Source organism: Pan troglodytes, chromosome X (assembly GCF_028858775.2).
Source record: "Pan troglodytes isolate AG18354 chromosome X, NHGRI_mPanTro3-v2.0_pri, whole genome shotgun sequence".
NCBI classification, from domain to species: Eukaryota; Metazoa; Chordata; class Mammalia; order Primates; family Hominidae; genus Pan; species Pan troglodytes.
In genome coordinates, this window is record NC_072421.2 from 72,428,066 (window position 1) to 72,443,269 (window position 15,204).

At 40.0% G+C, this 15,204-nt stretch overlaps 1 protein-coding gene across 2 annotated transcripts in view; it reads right to left on the reverse strand.

Moving 5' to 3' along the window:
* The window catches only part of RLIM (ring finger protein, LIM domain interacting), a 29,546-nt gene extending 14,948 nt beyond the window's left edge, over positions 1 to 14,598 (reverse strand). The window contains exons 1-2 of one of the 2 annotated variants that reach the window (XM_016943605.4): positions 14,186 to 14,411; positions 12,348 to 12,409 (exon numbers count right to left, since the gene is read on the reverse strand). The gene's annotated coding sequence lies outside the window, so the exon portion shown is untranslated. Of the gene's footprint in view, positions 1 to 12,347; positions 12,410 to 14,185 lie in introns of both variants that reach the window. The other variant, XM_016943604.4, reaches the window with a different exon arrangement.
* Between the last annotated feature and the right edge of the window lie 606 nt (positions 14,599 to 15,204).

Genomic DNA, 15,204 nt, shown 5'->3' on the forward strand with positions numbered 1-15,204 from the left:
AAATGGTTACTTTATAATACTTGAAACTCTGACACTAGAAATCACCAGCTTAAATAAAACACGCACAAAAAACAGGCACTAAAAAAATACAAAACAAAACAAAACCCTGAAAAGGAAGCCAAGTTTTCCCACATGAATCTCAAGTAATACAACTTGGTATTAGAAGTGGTAAAGGCAGCCGATTTTTAAAAATATAGAAAAGCACAAAGGAAAAAAAAAGTCAGCCATAATTTCTCAAATTTGCTAAGAACAATGTTTGCTAATAACTAATGTTCTTAATAAAGCAGTTAGTAGTTTGAACGCTAATGCATGAAAGTTAAGACAAAATTCACTTGTGTAGGATAGGTAAATTGTTCTGAAAACAACTGCAGGGTTAAAAGGCTTGAAAAATATAAATCTTCCAAAGAAGGCAAAGATATCTGGTTAAGTTCTGACATTTGAAGGACATGAACCAAAGAAAAGAGAAAACTCACATGCCAAAGACATTTACAGCAGTGGCACAAACTCTTTAACAATAGTATCGGGGGCTGGGTGCAGTGGCTCACACCTGTAATCCCAGCACTCTGGGAGGCGGAGGCAGGTGCATCACCTAAGGTCAGGAGTTTGAGACCAGCCTGGTCAACATGGTGAAACCCCATCTCTACTTTAAAAAAAAAAAAAAAAAAAGAGCTTGGCGTGGTGGCCCATGCGTGTAATCCCAGCTACTTGGGAGGGAGGCTGAGGCAGGAGAATCACTTGAACCTGGGAGATGGGGGTTGCAGTGAGCCGAGATCGTGCCACTGCACTCCAGCCTGGGTGACAAGAATGAAACTCCGTCTCAAAGGAAAAAAAAAAGTTATCAGGGAGGTAAAAGCCCAGAAGGAACAGAAACTTACAAAAATATGGGAAAGATTTAAAACACTGAATGTGAAGCAAGAAAGGGGTCTTGTACTGAGTATGGAGGGGGGTGTATCAGGTATATTAACAGAAGACAGAAGAGTCACTCAACTTCCATTTTGTTTCTATTTTATTCAACAATGAGAATCATCTTCTAACTGGAAAGAGTGGAAAAAACAACTTTTCAAAGAAAATCAAAAGCCAAGAATGCATAATTTCTAATGACAATCTTTTTGAGATGTCATAGAGAACAGGAGAGATGCTAAATGATCCAATCTTCAAAAAAAGTGAGATCTACAAACTACAGAGCAGTAAAATCTGACAATACATCTAGGGGAAAATTCTGCAAATACATTATCAGATAAACTGCAAACATGTAGAAGACAGTATGTTCACAAGAAGTGGAGTTCACTGCTGGTGAACTTAAAAAAATACAAACCCCCCAAAAAGATTAACCTTATTTAACCTTATTTGCTTCACATAGGGATGGTTCTAAACCTTGGCTTGCACATTAGAATTACTTGGGGAGCTTTCTCTGGGGTTGGTCAGACATGGATATTTTTAAAATTCTACAGGTAATTCTATTTTGAAAGTCAGGGTTGAGAACCTCTTTGATAGGGACATCAGGATAACACTGCTGACTTACTGACTTGATTTCTGCACAGGATCTGAGGTTTTTCTTCCTATTAGGAAGAAATATAGGCCAGTGTAATAGGAATTATCTGGAAATCTTGTTAAAATACAGATTCTGATTCAGTAGATTGGGGTAGGGCCTGAGATTCTGCATTTTTATTAAGCCTCCAGGTGATGTTGATGCTGAACCTAGAATCATACTCTGAGTAGTAAGGAGCTTGATGACAATACAGTTAAACAGATTCACAGTTGCTGAACACCACCCTCAAAGATTACAAAGCAATGTTAACTTGCAAACAGCCCTGTAAACTTTAGCATTTTTAAATGAACCAGTTGGATGAATCCACCCAAGACATGGTAAACAAATCCATAAACAACTCGAAGCTGTGAGTTAGCACAGAAGATGTATATAATAAATATTATTCTGAATTATCAGTGGATTCCTAGGATGGGCTGAAATAAAAACAATGGTAAATATCCTACCTCGGACACTTTATGAAGGGCTATCAAGCTAAAATAACCCATAGTAAAAGTACACAGTTGGGGAAGAACCTGTCTTGGCAGTTCACATGAAAGATACCTCAAGTTTTTGGCTAACACAAGCTCAATGAAAAGCCTGTTTGACCTGGCTATGAAACCTACGAGAATCACAAGTTGCTTTCATAGACCACGGTGTTCAAATAAAAGCAGGTAACAGCCCCACTGAAACCTGCTGTTCATAGTACATGTAGAAGGCCGGACACGGTGGCTCACACCTATAATCCCAGCATTTTGGGATGCCGAGTTGGGCAGATCATTTGAGGTCAGAAGTTTGAGACTAGCCTGACTAACACGGCAAAACCCCGTCTCTACTAAAAAAAATACAAAAAAATTATCTGGGCGTGGTGGCGCATGCCTGTAGTCCCAGCTACTCGGGAGGTTGAGGCAGGAGAATCGCTTGAACCTGGGAGGCAGAGGCTGCTGTGAGCCAAGACTGCATCACTGCACTCCAGCCTGGGAGATCCCGTCTCAAAAACAAAAGCAGACTACATGTAGAGTAAGTGAAACACGAGTGAGAAGCCTGGGAGCATCATAAAAGAAATGGATGAATTACCTGGAGGTAGTTAGCCTGGAGAAAGACTAAAAATGGACACAATTACCATCTTCAAATATTTAGAGAGGAATAACATGAAAGAGAGCACAACCATAGGGTTAAATTAAGGTCAATAGTTAAAGACATGCAGAAGCAAATAATTCTTCCTTTTAGTAAAACAATCTAACAAAATTGTCAAAAAAAATAGAGATGCTACCAGTCTCTTGAAGCAAGCAAACTTCCTGTCTCCTGGATAATCAAGCAGAAGCTGGATATTAAAAAGAGGATTCCTTATTAGGTGACAGCCAGAAGAGACTGATTCCAAAAGACCATTTGGACTAAAATGCTATTAAGGGTAGTGAAGTCTCTTGGTCTTCTATTCTGGGCTTAGGGTCATAGTAAGCTACATACTCCGGTGACACAAAATTACATTTTCTTGGCAACACCAATCCACTTAGGTTGCCTCTACCCCATACTCCCCTCCCCCAACATACCTTGTGCTTTACCACGGTCACAATGTACTGCTATTCCCCTCAGTCCCCTCTTAGCTTCTCCCTATTTCACCTACCCTTAAAGATCCAATGAGATCTTCCCTCCTAAGGAGCTATTACTATCTCAGCTAGCAATTTTCCCATCCATCTCTGCATATAGCACTTGTCTATGCTACTAGAGTGGCACTTCCTGCCTTCCATGTTTTATATTTTTGAAGTGTATGTGTCTTCTCTTCCCAAATAGATTTCTTTTAGGGAACAAACCAGAATTACAGTCCCTTTAAAACTTCTGCCAAATGCCACTAGCACAATGCCTTGCACATTGTGGATATTTAAATGACTGAAAGAAATCCAATGTGAACACTGAGTTCATTTCCCTTAGTAATCTGTCTGAAACAGCACAGTCCAAAAGAGATACAATTTGAACCATATATGTAATTTTTCAAAATGCCAAGCAGCTGCATTGAGTAAAAACATGTGAAATTAATCTTAGTAATGTATCTTATTGACTCAACATAATCAAAAAAAAATCATTTCAGCTGACTGACCACGGTGGCTCACGCCTGTAATCCCAGCACTTTGGGAGGCCGAGGCGGGTGGATCACAAGGTCAAGAGTTCTGAGACCAGACTGGCCAACATAGTGAAACCCCGTCTCTACTAAAAATACAAAAATTAGACGGACGTGGTAGCAGGCGCCCATAGTCCCAGCTACTCCTAGTCAGGAGGTTGAGGCAGGAGAATTGCTTGAACCCAGGAGGCGGAGGTTGCAGTAAGCTGAGATCAAGCCACTGCACTCCAGCCTGGGCGACAGAGTAGACTCTGTCTCAAAAAAAAAAAAAAAAATCATTTCAACATATCAACATAAAAAAAAATTTAGATGTTTTACATTAAAAAATACTGTTTTTGGAACCTGGTGTGTGTTTTACACTTACAGCCTATCACAAGTTGGATGCTAAATTTTCGACAGATAAAATGGAATGTAGTTCAGCAAAACAATACAGTTGTGTTTAGTGGAAAAACATTTTACACTACTTCAGTTTTTTAAGCTTAAAAGAAAAAACTTAAAATTTCAGTTTCACTAGTCTTATTTCAAGTGTCTAACAGTCACATAGTGGTTAATGGCTACCATATTGGGCAGCACAGCTTTAAAGTATTTCTTTGTAAGATAGAGAAATCCCAAATAGGGAGAGTTTCAAATGTCCCCAATATATTTTTCATGCTCTACAAACCCACTATTTGCATCCCCTTTATGTTTTCCAAAAATAAAACAATAAGGTTCAATACTCTACAATGTTCAATACTCATGGGATAGATAAGTCTTTCCTATGCTCATGAATCTTCAAGATTCATTCTTGACCTTTTAGAATTTCTACCATTTCCTACATGGAAACTAGAGACAAAACATTTTACCTCCATTCAAAATTTTCCTGACACTGATTTCAGAGATTTTTGAATCCTAAACAGCTCCTGCTTGATGAGCTTGGATTCCGTTCCATGAAAGAGGGAATTCTAAATTTTATTTAATTCAAAATTTTAATGAGACACACTCATAAAGCAACATGTGAACAAATCCAAATCACTACCTCTTCAATAATAATAATATGCTGCTGTCTCCTTTCCCGCTACCCTTCCATATATATGCCAGAGACAATCAAGGAAAATATTTTCCCCATGATACTCCTGCAACACACTTATTTCAAAGCCTCCATCCTTTCTGCCTTAACTTAGCATTTCCCCTGGGCTGGAATTGGGGGTCAAGAGATTTCAGCACTGGCAAGGCACTCCCTCCCTTATAAGGGAATTCAAAGAGTAAGCTATGGCTACAATACCTGCAGAGGTCCCCTGGACTAGACATAATTACATTTGCAAAGAAAATGGAAATCAAGGCAATGCTCTCAAATGCCTTGTAAACTAATTTTACTCTCACACACCCAATGAGCCTGGTCTTATTTTAAGCAGACCTTCACTATCTAAGCGGCATAAAAGAAAGAAATGGAATAAATCTAAAAACCACAAGTTCTGCCCCAGGTAGATATAACCTGCCACTATTGTTTACTAAGTGCAAACAAACATTTTAAAGTTTAGGCATGCCAAAAATACCAGAAAACCATACTCCAAATGATCAAATACAGCTCTATCTCCATTTGGGGTGTGAAAATATTAGTGAAGAATAACATTAACAAAACAGGTCTCCAGATTCTACTTTGCAGTGAGTAACATTGTGGTACATTTCTAGCTTAAGTAGCAAGAGGAAAAAGAGAATCCTTATACACCGCTGGGATCTTTCAACATCATCGTAAAAGAGAAGGTCATAAATCCATTTCTTTAGTTATCTCAGATAAGTTAGAAATTCTGACTTCAGCATATGATTAGCATCAGCTGTTTTTCTATGAAAAGATTACCAGTGAAACATACAGTAATTTAAACAATGAAATATAACTGTTTTGAAGTCACTTAGGTCTCTCTCTGGCTATAAGCAATACTCATCACCCTGTATTTACATAGCCCTTACACCTGTATTTCATTTAATCTTCACAATAATCCCATGAATTAGGAATCACCACCTCTACAGGTGACAAACAGAAGCACAGAGAAAGAAAGTGATTTACCAAAAACCATGTGACTAGTAAGTGGAAAAGGGCCAGTAATTAAATCCAGGTCTCTGCATTCCAAATCCAGTCAACTTTTCACTAAGACAACTGCCTCCCAACATATCCCAAGACTCTGTACTTTAAAACACATTCCTTCCTTCAATCCCAATAGGTATGACTAAACTATTCAATCTATGAGCTTTTTATAGCATGTTCACTCCCTGTATGAAAAATTCCAAAATGACAAAACACCTTTTGTAAGCAGCACAAACCTAGATGGACTTATTTTTAAATAAGTCAACTTTTAGTAATTTTTAAAAATACAGTTGCTCCTTAGATAAACAGCATATTTTATTAACCTTATTTCTTTTAGAGTACTGTGTGCCAATATATCCAAATCCATTCCTGGAAACAAGAAACCAAATGAGAAATTTTGCCCAATCGTTTCAAAGAGCTACTCATCTGGTCAATGAATGGGACTGTATCCAGTAAGTTTAATTCTGGGGAGGAAAGGCCAGCAAGAACACCAACCCTGAGATTTATTTAAAACAGATTTTATTCACTTTGAGAATTTTAAAGTATTGTTAATAATCTCAACTTCTTCTAGTCATTATTATATATTAACATAAATTATGCAAATGACTGTTTCTGATTACTGCTAAATGTAGTATCTCATTTAATTCTAATCCATGCACACCAAAATTTTAAAAAATTTAATTGTTATAATGTTAAGGCAAAAAGTTATTTAAAACATAATGTTCAGTACTAACAGGTCAGGAGACCTGGTGCTAAGTATAAACACAGGCATGTTATATTTGATGGACACACTACATTATAGTACCCAATTAAGGAGACTTAAGGCATCCAAAAATACTGTTAATAAAACAGACCTTACAAAACTAAATTCTGAAACACCAAGTGAAATGCCTGTGTAAAAACCAATTTTAAAAAGTGAGTCATCTTGGCTGGGCATGGTGCTGGCCGAGTGTGGTGGCCCACATCTGTAATCCTAGCACTTTGGGAGGTCGAGGTCGGCGGATCGCTTGAGCCCGGGAGTTCGAAACCAGCCTGGGCAACATGGTGAAACCGTTTCTACCAAAGACACAAAAACTTAGCTGGGCATGGTAACGCGCATCTGTGGTCCTAGCTACTTGGGAGCTGATGTGGCTGAGGTGGGAGGATCGCTTGAGTTTGGGGGCAGAGGTTGCAGTGAACTCAGATCACGTCACAGCAGTCTAGTCTGGGTGACAGAGACTCCATATCAAAATTTAAAAAGTCATATGGTAGAAATTACCTCGTTTTTTAAAAAAAGTGGGGTGGGTGGGAGGGAGGAATTAAGGTAACCTAACATCAACTAACTACTAAATCATGTTGAATATTTCACCTTGTGCATATGTGTTCATTCAAGCTCCAAATTCTATAATAAAGTTCTGAAGCAGGACATGCCAATTTTTAAAAAATTATGGGTATGAACACAAAAATGTGTCACACTGACAAGAGAAGGGCAATCCATTTTGTTTGCAACAGAGCTTCATCAAGAATCTCATAAAGGAGGCTGAGCACAGTGGCTCATGCCTGTAATCCCAACACTTTGGGAGGCCGACGCGGGCGGATCACCTGAGGTCAGGAGTTCAAGAGCAGTCTGGCCAACATGGTGAAACCCTGTCTCTACAAAAATACAAAAATTTGCCAGGCATGATGGCAGGTGCCTGTAATCCCAGCTACTCAGGAGGCTGAGGTGGGAGAATTGCTTGAACCTGGGAGGTGGAGGTTGCAGTGAGCAGAGATCGTGCCATTGCACTCCAGCCTGGGTGACAGAGCGAGACTCCGTCTCAAAACAAACAAACAAAAAACCACACACCAAACACACACACACAAAAAAAAAACAAAAAAGAACTTCATAAAGGAGTCCTTTAAGAACTAGTGACATGTGATCTGTGTCAATGAAGAAAATGTTAAATACCATCACCAAAACGAAAAATACTTTATTCAGTTTTTTAAAAGTTAAATCACAAAGAACTGCTGAATTTAAGGCCAGAAAACAAAACGTACCATCATATCATCACGTATGTAGGCACCAAAAGTGTTGGGGATTCTTCATATATAGAATGTTTAATTAAAATGTTATGGTATTTGTAACAGAAAAATATTTGCTAACAACCAGGTATCTTTTTTTATTCTACACATGGGTAGCAGGGTGAAACTCAGCTCTGTGAAAGGAAAAAAGAGATACTGAAATCCAGTCTTGGTTGTAACTTGGTTATGTGGATTTGGCCAATTCATTTAACCTCTTGTGCCAGAGAGTCTCCATCAATATTAGAGTATTGGATTAAACCATCTGCAAGGTACTTTCCAGTTCTATGAATCTGTAACTGTAAATAAGATATAACCTACACCACATTACGATATTAAGAAATATTAAGTTTAGGAAACAGCACAAATAACTAGGACATAAGCTTATAAGCTCTGCTTTTCTCACTACCATTTCACTCAGTGTACTTCTATCTCCACTCACACAGTTATCTTTTTGAAAAGAAATATAAAGCATTCCTAAAAAAAAAAAAAAGAAGAACAGGCAGGGTTAATGTCTCACTGACTTTCCTTATTGCATGATACCTCTCACCAACTAAAAAATTTGTTGATAATTTCCAAGAGTGGCCTATCAGAAAATGCTACCAAGGTATCCCCCACTGCTCATGCTACCATAGCAATAAGAGATTATAAAATATCTGAATGGCAGTTAGCTTAGCCTCCACTTACATTCTTCTATCTTTACCAGTTGAAAAGGACAGCAGAGAAAAACTAAAAGGACTCAGGAATGTTCCTCATGTACGCACCGACTTGCAGCTCAAACTTTTACTAAAACGCTCTAAAACAGTTAAAACTGAAAGAGTGTTAAGAACCTCAGTAAATCAAAGGACTGAAGACCATGCCAAATGCGGTTGATCTACAGGATCAAGTTAGTTAAAAAAGGAAACCATTATGACATTTCATCTCAGTCAAATACTTTAATCTAGACAGTGAATTTAATCTTCAATTACCCGTTTTATGTTCTTTTATTATCAAGCTATGCCACTAAATTATAATTTGGTCTTATCCATAAACTCATTTTGACTTGCTTCTCTCATTATTCCTAAGAAGTCAAAAAGAAAATGACTCAAAAACCCAAGGAGTGCATGTGTTTAAGTTACTAAGGTAAAAATCACTGATAACTGACAATGTTGGTGTTCATCAGTAACTAAGGCACTATTTTAAGGACCTAAGATTTTTCCATCAAAAATCAGGTTTTTAAAGATTGAAGCCAATTTTTAAAATTAAAATCACTTAGCCGGGTGCGGTGGCTCACGCCTGTAATCCCAGCACTTTGGGAGGCCGAGACGGGCACATCACAAGGTCAAGAGATCAAGGCCATCCTGGCTAACACAGTGAAACCCCGTCTCTACTAAAAATAGAAAAAAATTAGCCAGGCGTAGTGGTGGGCGCCTGTAGTCCCAGCTACTCGAGAGGCTGAAGCAGGAGAATGGCGTGAACCCGGGAGGCAGAGCTTGCAGTGAGCCGAGATCGCGCCACTGCACTCCAGCCTGGGCGACAGAGCGAGACTCCGTCTCAAAAAAAAAAAAAAAAAATTAAAATCACTTAACTAAAAAAGAAAGTATTATCTATACCAATCAGTTACTTGAGGAAGTAATTTTGTATTTAAGACCAACCATGCTGACAACTGTCCTTCCTGAACTAGTATACCTACATAAAAATAACATGAAGAGGGTGACAATATATCTTTGGTTTGTCCAGAAGAGTAATGGTTTACACTTGTACTGAAGTAATCAGTAATATGGCTCTCCCTTTCACTCTCAAAAGTGTCCCAGTTTAGATAATTCATATGGTCTCCTTAGTTATAATCAGCACTAAAGGGAACATTGGTCAATAAAAACAAAAGTTGTAGTTAACACTTTTCCTCCTATAGTCAAGGGGAGATCAGAAGGGACTTTTTGTCATTCCAGAAAAAAATTTTAAACATCAAACACAAATACTTCCTTTCTCCCAGGAAGTAACATGTTCATCATCATGGAAACGCCATTAGACTCTCAAATGTTATAAAAGCAAACCAACCTGTAGTTGCAAAATTATTGCAAGAAATCCACGAATCTATGTAATGCACCAAGTGCTCTCTGCCTACAGATTATTTGTCTCACAAATATGTAGGTGCTACTGTGACTAATGAAATTAAACTCTTGGGTTGGTGGCCGGGCGCGGTGGCTCAGGCCTGTAATCCCTGTACTTTGGGAGGCCAAGGCGGGCGGATCACCTGAGGTCAGGGGTTCAAGACCAGCTTGGCCAACATGGTGAAACTCCATCTCTAGTAAAAATACAAAAATTAGCCAGGCGTGGTGGCACGTGCCTGTAATCCCAGCTACTCGGGAGGCTGAGGCAGGAGAACCGCTTGAACCCAGGAGGCGGAGGTTGCAGTGAGCCAAGATCGTGCCACTGCACTCCAGCCTGGGCGACAGAGCAAAACTCGTCCTGCCCTCCTAACCAAAAAACAAACAAACGAACAAACAAAAAAACCAAAAAAAAAAAAAAACCCTTGTGTTAGAACATTAAAATATAAGAAAATCTAGAGCAAAAATACCAACTATATATGTCAGGAGAAAAACCACAAGTTCATAAATATATTCCCCCAATTGAGGTATATTTAAAAAATACCTCAATTGGCCAGGCGCGGTGGCTCACGTCTGTAATCCCAGCACTTTGGGAGGCCAAGGTGGGCAGATCACAAGGTCAGGAGTTCGAGACCAGCCTGGCCAATATGGTGAAACCCCATCTTTACTAAAAATAAAAAAATTAGCCAGGCGTGGTGGAGAGCGCCTGTACTCCCAGCTACTTGGGAGGCTGAGGTAAGAGAATTGCTTGAAACCAGGAGGTGGAGGTTGCAGTGAGCCGAGAGTGCACCACTGCATTCCAGCCTGGGCGACAGAGTGAGACTCCGTCTCAAAAAAATAAAAAAATAAAAAATAAATAAATAAAAATACCTCAATTGATAAAAAGAGAAATGAATTGCTGGATTATCTGGGAAACTTTCATGTTTGAGGCTGAGAAAAAAAAATGAAAGAAAAATAGATACAAAAGTGTTATTACTTTCTTATATTGGACATCAGAACTTCAATTTATTATGTAAACTAGATACTTTCTGAAATCAATGGGCCATAGGTTTTAGAAATCTTTGTGTTAAAGAAAAACTTGTCCAGTTCTAGGCAGTGGCACAAAATTCTAGGACCTCATTGGTTTGGGTTTGACAGAAGACTTTTTATTCTCTAATTTGTCATCCACTCTATGGTAAATGAAGAGAACAGGAGGCTGGCTGGTGATTTGCTCTATTTCTAATCCACCATGGCCATGGAAAAATTAATGTACATATAATATAATTCCATAAATGCAGATGCCTCATTTGACCTACTACTATATTAAGGCTCACTACATGTTCACTAACCTCAAAGATATCCAACCAGCCTAGTATTTCCAGATCATTTAATTATTAAGCTATTTCTTAAAATCATTTCTGATTTTAAATTAAGTTTATCAAATGATATACAAGGAGCTATCCATTTAACATCTATCAATGAGCCCATCCAATTACAGGGCCTGTGAAATAGAACAATAAATATGTGTAAACATGCATAATAGCTGAAACAGGAACGTAACAGACGAAAAGGGGGGATTGCTGGATAACCTTTAAGTATTAACAAAAGTTTCTGATGCAACATAACCTACAGACTTTTTACTACAACCTTTCATTTTCATTGCATTTCCTATCTAATTAGACAGCAATCAAACCCAGAAGTATAACGTCAGACAGGCCTGGGATAAAATGAGGGCTCCACCACTTAAAGCTATTTAACTGAGGACAAATTATACTTAACCTCTTTGGGTTTTTGGTTTCCTCTATAAAAGTTAACATTCTCATGAGGCTCTGTTGTGAGAATTATAAAATAATGCATATAAAGCACATGGCCTAGCACCACAGGCCTTCAGCAGAAGTTGGTTATGAATTTAGGCTAAGTATCCATCCCAGTTTGTCAGGGACAATCAAGGTTTGCACCTGTTGTCCAGGAATTATTAATGTTCCTTTTGTTCTTAAAAGTGTCTTGGTTAGGCAATAAATTATGTGGTTACCCTAATGATGATGATAATAATAATGAAAGGAGTCAATATCAATTAAAAGTATCATGTATCAATTATGAATTTTTGAATCTTAAAGGAAAAAAATCAACCACCACACACAAAGTAACGTAAAATTATACTCTCGTAAGCTATTCTGATATTTCATTTAGTTATCCAATGAACATTTAAATGTTATTTTACTTATACTCATGCCATTCCAACAATGATATAAGACAACAAATTTTTTGTTGTTGTTGTTCTATACAGGTATTGGTAAACTTCAGACATTATTTTAAAGAGTCAAATTCACAGATAAAGCACTGGTGAGTTCCAGGTATCCAGAAACATTACCCTTTTAATTCCCAGTGAAAAGTACCCATTCTTATCATGAAGAATACCCAACACCATCTAACATCTATCAATGAGCCCATCCAATTACAGGGCCTGCAAAATAGAACAATAAATATTTGTAAACATGCATTCTACACATAAATCATCAGGAGACGCAACAAAAAATAAATTACCTGACTGTTATGACATAGTATTGAAATACAATAAACTGGATTTTAGTTTTCTTCACTCTGCTCTAGAAAAAAAAAGAATCCATTATTCTTCCTCTTTAAAAAGATACACATTTTCTTTGAATTAGACACAACCTAAAAAAAAAATACAGACACACCATAACCCAACCTAATTCAATATTAGTATTAGGGCATTTGGGGAGAGCAAGAAGGTCAGAGGGGACCAGGAGTTAGATAAAAGATGTCTTCTAAGACTGAGAGACAATTTACGTTTTATTATAAGCTTGCTTAAAATAAGCCTTTCCTTATCAGACCAGTAATTATTTTCAGATTCTGATAGTCACTTTCAAGGACTTATCTGGCACATTACACTAGCCTAAGGTAGGAACTAAAGTATTAAAATTCATCAGAACATCATGGACTAAAAAAATCTTTGTAACATTTTTCAGTAAGTGGAGTGTGTCCTAAAATCAAGTTTTAAAAAGTGGATTGGTCTTTCTAGCTACCTAAGCTATATTTTTACAGTTTAGAAAAGTCATGGGGGGGGAGGGGTTATAATTGTGCCAGTCCTCCAGGGAAGATACAAGGTACTTAATGGGGTGATAAGTAGTTACTCTGTCTATAATCACGAAGAATGAAAGAAACGATTAGTAGCAGTAGGTTTATTATTTCTTCCCCCTTTCAATCAGTCCAGAGCACTGCGGTTAATTCTGATTCAGGAAATGCGGGCTCCTTACTTCTGGCAAAAAATCATTGTGGGGTCTTGCAAATGGAAGATGACAATCTGATACAACTGCTTCCTCTTGCCCCAAAATGAAAAAAAAAATGACCTCAATAACAAGACTGCTAGGCCTCAGATTCCCAGACTAACCTGTGGAATAAGTATGGTGAAACTGTCTAGGGAAGGAACGTGGCTGTCTCCTCCATCTTGAAATTAATCAGCATAAGGGAAAAAGGGACCGAGTATTCAGGAAGCAGAAGCCCAACCGGTTAATACTAGTTACTAAGCTATGGCGTGCGTGGCAGGTACCGTCTGCAGAAGCAGAGACCCCCCCTAGGCTTTTTTTTTTTTTTAATGGGGGAGGGATTGAGTTGTTGGTGGATTAAACACAAATTAACTTGAAAATTTGGCCCAATTCCATCCCTTACCCAGGAGAACACAACAAACACCTAACGGCTTTTCCCTCTCTTTTGCGGGGGGATCCTTCCAGTGATACCTGGCAAAGGATATGCCAGGGTTATTCGAGCAAGGGAGTAAACCACATTTGCCTCAGATCCTCAGGGAAGATGTCATCGCGGCCCCAGGGGGCGCCTAATTGGCGCCCTGCAGAAGGGCTCAAAATGAGGTTTTGGAAATCTAAAGGCCCAAGAGTTCCCAGCATCTCACTTGGGGCAGCCTGATTTTTTACTTCCCTTTTCCCAAACCCAAGCCCGCCATGGAAAACGCGGGGAGGTCAGGGAAGCCTCCAGAGAACAGAGAAGAAAAAGCCGTCTGAGACGTTCTAAGATTCTGACGCCTGAGGCCAAAACTCAAAAACTGCCTCCCCCGATTTCCTAAGGCTCCGGAGGGCCTGGGCTGCAGCTCGCGCGGCCACCGAGAGGAAGTACTACCCACCTCCTTCCCCTTCAAAGAGCCTGTCGACTATACCACTCAACTAAAATGGCAGCGGCGACTACGCCACGGAGCCCCCCGCAGCAACGGGCCTGGGGTCCGGAGGCGGCGCTGAGCCTCTGCCACGACGCGTCACTCGGGCCATTTTGAGAGAACGCGGCAGCCGCGGCTCCGCTGTCTTCCTCTCGCTCTACATCATTTCTCACAGGATTCCCAAGTCTTCACTTACTAGGTTTTAGGGTCAGGATCCGACTCGGTTGGTTCGGCCGCCGCCGCCGAGGCTGCTCTGCACCTCCCTGGCCGCCGCTCTCAAGCCCGCCTCCAATGAGTAGCTGGTTGAGACCCGCCTCTAGCCCAGCGCCTGCTCGGAGACGTTGCTCAGGCAGCCATTATCTTCCCCATTGTTACCAAGCAGCGACAGGAAACGACTGCCCACAACAGGAAGTGATGATGCCGCGTCCCGGCACCGCAGCCCCACTCCCAGCCTATTAGCCAATCCCAGTCGATTCCTCGAAAAGGCTCCGCGGGAGGAGGAGGGGGACGGCAGACGACGCGGCAAGGCGGGCGGCGGTTTGGAAAAGGAAAGCTGTTATGACGCCCACCATGTGACAGGCCCCACCCTCCTCCGCCATTTTGAATTGTGGCGAGAAATTTGCGTTCTGAGAATTGTGGGAACCTTCGCTTTCCCATTTTGAAAACTGAAGGACGTCACGGTCTGACTGCTTGAAGACATTTTCAGAGAGAGAGAAATGTGATATTAGTCTAACCTGACATCACATCAGTTCACACAATCCGTCCAGACCAGTTCAAAAAGTAGCCTGCGTTTTATTCAACATGTATTTACACAGTGCCAACTGCATGTCAAGCGCCATTGTAGCTGCTTAGGAAATTAAAATAGACCAAAATTAAGAAAGAAAACAGGCCGCGTTCGGTGGCTCACGCCTGTAATCCCAGCACTTTGGGAAGCCGAAGCGGGCGGATCACCTGAGGTCAGGAGTTCGAGACCAGCCTGGCCAACATGGCGAAACCCAGTCTCTACTAAAAATACGAAAATTAGCCGGGCGTGGTGGCGGGCGCCTGTAATCTCTGCTAATCGGGAGGCTGAGGCAGGAGAATAGCTGAACCCAGGAGGCGAAGATTGCAGTGAGCCGGGATCTCGCCACTGCACTCTAGCCTGGGTGACAGAGCAAGGCTGTGTCTCAAAAAAAAAAAAAAAAGAAAGAAAACAGATCAAAATCCCAGTTCTCT